Genomic DNA, 6,000 nt, shown 5'->3' with positions numbered 1-6,000 from the left:
CGAAGACGTTGATCTCCTAGTTCTGCTGACAGCATGACAGCATTAGCACCACAAAAAAATAGTATATATCTTCGCAAACCCGGTAGAGGCAAAACTTTTGAAAGATTGTATTCCGCGAATAGTGTGAAATACAAAGAGGCGGCTGAGAATATTCTGTTTCTTCATGCCTTTAGCGGCTGCGATACAACATCGTCCTTCAACCAAGGAAAAAATAAATTTTGTTCGCTTGTGCAAAACGACACAAGACTCAATGCCATGATAAGAATCTTCAAACAACATGATGCAACACCAGAAGACATAGCAGTTGCAGGAACACGCTTTCTTGTTGCTTTATACGGGGGTGACATGGATAAGGAAACCTTGGAAGAAGTCCTCTACAAACGTTTCGCAAAGTCGACAACAAAAAGCAAATTCAATCTTGCCTCTTTGCCACTAACGAACGACGCTACACGGTACCATGCATTTAGAACGTACCATCAAGTCCAAAAATGGTATGGAATCCAAAAAAATCCAGAAAACTGGGCCTGGAAACGTGACATCAACGGGCTTGTTCCAGTAAGAATGACAAAGAAACCAGCACCCGAGACTTTATTAAAATTTATTTCATGCAATTGTAAAAAAGGATGCGGCGTTGCATGTGGCTGCAGGAAAGCTGGATTGAAGTGTTCTATTGTATGTGGGTGCTGTAATGGTCAAACATGCCGAAATTCACCAGAGGTTCACATCGATGTCGAGGACGAAGAAGAAGAGCTTTTGTCAATGGAAGCCCAAATATCACAGGCAATGAGTTAGATGATGACATTGATGACGAAGACTGTTATTAAGTAACATAATTTATAGTAACATAATTCACAGTAATGTAACATAATTCACAGTAATGTAACATAATTTACTGTAGCATAACGCAGGTATATCTGTGGAGTTGACCTACTGGGGATACCACAATAAAAAAAATGCGCAATGTTCTCTACCTCATGGTGGTGTGGAAATGAGTTAACAAAATTATTATAATTATGTAATGAATAACCCGCAAAAATTACAAAGTTGGGAATTTCATCACTTTTTTGAAAAATATTCACATTTCCGCCACTGTAACTCGTTACCTATTAGACTTACAAAAAAAAACTTTCCACAAAAAATGTAGGTAATTTAGTTGTCTTTAAGTTTGCGTTTGACAATTTGGTTGTAAAAACGACCACTTCACAATTATTTAAAAAAAAACAAATTTTGGCACCTTCAATCCAAGATGGCGGATCGAGCTCGACCCTCCCAAGGTCGAAAACTTTTTTTTTTCTTTAGAGTCCCAATCTTAACAACATATATCAAAATCGCTACTACCTAACCTTTTGCAAGGTAAAACTCCCCACTGACTGGACTACATGGCCGCCCGGGCATACCATATCAGTTACATTATGAATATATACTTCGAATTTTTATCAAGCCCCATTGATGTTCGGATTGTTTATTTATACTTGAAAAGATAATTCAAGACATAAGCGACGTATTTTTTAAAACAAATTTTAAAATCCATGCGTGATTATTGTTTAAAGTCATAAATTAGATTGATAATAAATAGCCCCGCGTGTGAACGAAGTGATACAAATTAATGACGCATAGAAAAGGTTAATAGGACATTCAAAGAAGTTGTAGTGCAGAGTATCCTCTAGCCCACAGCCAGTAATATACAGGATGTCCCAAAAGTCAATGTTATCTATAAAAAAATTCTTATTTAGTGTAGTTTTTAAAATGGTATAACATTTGTTATAACAAGATAGACAGCTAAAAAAAGATGCCACACTTGCATTCAACTTTTTTTTCTCCATTATTTCTGGATTCTAAATTTACGGTCTTTTGGGACATCCTTATGCACAGGCATGCAAGTAACATTATCATTTCGGGTTTAATTAAAAGTTATGTGTATTATGCTGAATGAATGTAGATGAATGAATGCTGAGTGAATAGGTGGATGAAACAGTTATTATAAAAATAAAAATACAAGGTAGTATGTAAACAAAAAATTCCACAAAGGTAAAGCATATGCCTGTGCAATGTGGAAGGGTATAATGGTATTATAATAAAGGTAAAGCATGTGCCTGTGCAATGTGCATGGGTATAATGGTAATATAATAAAGGTAAAGCATGTGCCTGTGCAATGTGCATGGGTATAATGGTAATATAATAAAGGTAAAGCCTGTGCAATGTGCATGGGTATAATGGTAATATAATAAAGGTAAAGCCTGTGCAATGTGCATGGGTATAATGGTAATATAATAAAGGTAAAGCATGTGCCTGTGCAATGTGCATGGGTATAATGGTAATATAATAAAGGTAAAGCATGTGCCTGTGCAATGTGCATGGGTATAATGGTAATATAATAAAGGTAAAGCCTGTGCAATGTGCATGGGTATAATGGTAATATAATAAAGGTAAAGCCTGTGCAATGTGCATGGGTATAATGGTAATATAATAAAGGTAAAGCATGTGCCTGTGCAATGTGCATGGGTATAATGGTAATATAATAAAGGTATAGCATGTGCCTGTGCAATGTGCATGGGTATAATGGTAATATAATAAAGGTAAAGCATGTGCCTGTGCAATGTGCATGGGTATAATGGTAATATAATAAAGGTAAAGCCTGTGCAATGTGCATGGGTATAATGGTAATATAATAAAGGTAAAGCATGTGCCTTTGCAATGTGCATGGGTATAATGGTAATATAATAAAGGTATAGCATGTGCCTGTGCAATGTGCATGGGTATAATGGTAATATAATAAAGGTAAAACATGTGGCTGTGCAATGTGCATGGGTATAATGGTAATATAATAAAGGTAAAGCATGCGCCTGTGCAATGTGCATGGGTATTTGGTAATATGATAAAGATAAAGCATGTGCCTGTGCAATGTGCATGGGTACAGAGATGTGCAAAATGGGTACCCAAAACCATTTGAAATGCAAAATGGAAATGGGTTAAAACTTTTCCATTTGAAAATGCAAAATGCAAAATGGTTTTTAGAATAGCATTTCAAATGCAAAATGCAAAATACCTATTTTCAAAATGCATTGAAAATGCAAAATGGTTTCTCAGGTCAAACAATTAAAATAATTATAGAATTTTTAAACAGTTTTGTCATTTAATAATGGACATCAATGTAGAACAAACATATTACATGATGGTAAATCAAAAAATGCCACGACTACGGATTATGAACCACAAAAAATTTGCGCGGAGCAAATGTTGCCAACGTAAAAACATAGAAACTGCTATCTAACATTTAATATTACAGCATCATGGCCCCATGTTCAGTATTTGAATCAGTATTTTTTGTAATGGTATCACTCAATTGCCAGGGCTTCTACCAGGGAGCAACTTGACAAATGTAAATTATCTCTCATAGCGAGGTTGAGGACCGACTGATATTTGGGGCTTATGAAAAAAAGATGAGTGGAGATAGTAGGAAGAATGTTGCAAAAAAGCATTTAAAATGGAAAATACATTGAGAAAAGCATTTAAAATGCAAAATGGAAAATACCCATTTTGCATTTCCATTTGAAATGGATTTCAATTTTCTGATTTATTAGTTTCATTCATAGGTTCTTAGTTTTATATCAACCTCAATTTTATATAAAATAACATAGGTATATTTTGAAATACCCCAACCCAACGCATCATTAACAAATAAATTAGGTACCTAATTATTATAAATAATAAAAATAAAAATTAAATATTAATGTCACATCACAAAGTATCTGCTTCATTTGAAAAAATAATAAATGAACTTACCCCAGAATGTTTGGAAGCCGCTTCTCCTTCCAACTTCCCCTCAAGCAGCATTGATCCCTATAACAAAATAATAACATTCTTACATGAAACTTTCTGTACACCTTACATCACTTTATTTTATAATAACACAACACGTCAACTGAATTCGGCGCTACCTATATTATTTCTGAGACTAATGTAAGTACTTGCTCAAAGAATGATAATGCATACCTTTTCGACAGTATACTCTGAGAGTGTGACAAGCGACCCCTGGAAGCACCCCATCATAGTCCTAACCATGGCTCCATCTTCTCCGCGGAACTCCACCTTGGCACGGTCTATCTTCACCTGCCTGCAGATCACATGCAGGAGGGAGTGCAGCAGCGTCAGATTGATGGTGCCTGCCTGCAAACACAATAACAGTATCAGTACTCTTCATCATGGCTCCATTCTCTCCGCGGAACTACAGCCATCTTTGTGACGCTGTCCAAAACGTTGGCTCAACAAGAAGGAATTATCTATTGGCTGTGAAAATCTCAAATAATCTAATTTTAAACAGCGTTGTGAGTGATGGGGAATATTGTGGAAATTTGACTAACAAATGAGGTTTATCCTTCAACAAGACTTCATGTTATTTACAAATGCATAATAAATAAGTTGCTGGTTAGTATATTTTCCACTTTTGTATGAAATTGCAAAATTGTGCCCTCTAAAGCAGTGCTCCGCAACCTTTTCTCACCTACGACACACCAAATTTCTTCTTAGAATTCCGCGGCACACCAAAAGCTAAAATATATAGATATTGGTCAAGACCTTTTAAGCATGACCGCTTATCATTTTTAATTAATACAAGCGTTGTAAAATAATGATTTAAACAGAAATAAACTCTTATTTTGTATGATTTGCTTTTATTAACTGATAAGAAGTACATTTGTTATACACTCGCTTTGCAATGTCACAAAAGAGAAGAGGAGTACATATATTCTACCTACAACAAGGTCAAGTTAGAGTTACTACAAAAGGGCGGGAAATTTAAATCCATCACTCCCTCTAAATTCAAGCCTTATAATATTAAAAAAAAACAAAAATAACTGGATATTAATTAACCTTTGAAACAAGATATTATACAACTTTCAAAATATTCTTACATAATATTATTTGTATAGTTTTTAATTGTGCATTCCAAGTTTAAATCTTAAAAATTGAAATTTATCCTTTGGCAATAATAATAATTATAAATAATAATAATGAATTGTTTATTCCAGAATGCTTTGGTAAATATATCTGCATATTGATTATCACTACTTACAAATTTTAGATCAATAATTTTTTGATAATATTTTTCTTTAACACAGTGGTACTTGATGTCGATATGTTTACAGCTTTTATGGAAGTTTACATTTTTGATAAAACTGATTGCACTTTGATTGTCTAAATGTAAGCACATTGTATCTTGTTTATATTCCTCAATATCACTGAAAACTGTTTTATCCACATATTTAGTTTGATGTATGAATATACCATTGCTGAGTACATATCTCAATTTGCATGCCTACAAAGTTACTCACTGAATTCACTATTTTTACATCAAATACAATTTTTAAGTCATTAGTTATTTCTTTTAGTACTGATTCATCTTTAGAAAATAACAAGCCGTCATCAACATACAGGCAAAGGTAGAATTTCTTATTGTTGACTTGACCAAAATAAACACATTGATCAGCTTTGCTGTTGACGAAACCAAATTTCTTTAAAATCGAGTCAAACTTCTTATTCCAGCAACGGGGAGATTGCTTCAAGCCATACAGAGACTTGTTGAGCTTACATACCATATTGCCTTCACTAGGCAGACCTTCAGGTGGAGTCATTAATATAGTCTCTTCAAGCTCACCGTATAAGAATGCGGTTTTGATGTCAAGTTGGATGATTTTAAGGTTATACTGGATAGCCATGGATAATAATAAACGTATCGAATCATACCTTACAGTTGGTGCAAAGGTTTCGGTGTAGTCGATACCTGCTGTTTGTGCAAATCCTTTTGCACAAAGTCGTACCTTGAACCGTGGACCCGTTGACTCCTCCTTTATTCGGAACACCCATTTGCATCCTATCACTTTGGCATTTGGAGGTTTTTCTATCAATATCCAGGTTTAATTCTTCTTATATGCATCTAGTTCTTCATCGATTGATTTTATCCATTTTTCTTTATTTTCTGAACTAATTGCTTCTTCATATGTT

The sequence above is a fragment of the Hesperophylax consimilis genome, chromosome 12 (genome assembly GCF_061612785.1).
Source record: "Hesperophylax consimilis isolate HC1 chromosome 12, BYU_Hcon_1.0, whole genome shotgun sequence".
NCBI lineage: Eukaryota > Metazoa > Arthropoda > Insecta > Trichoptera > Limnephilidae > Hesperophylax > Hesperophylax consimilis.
The sequence above is the reverse complement of the archived record's forward strand: the minus strand, read 5'-3'. Positions refer to the sequence as shown.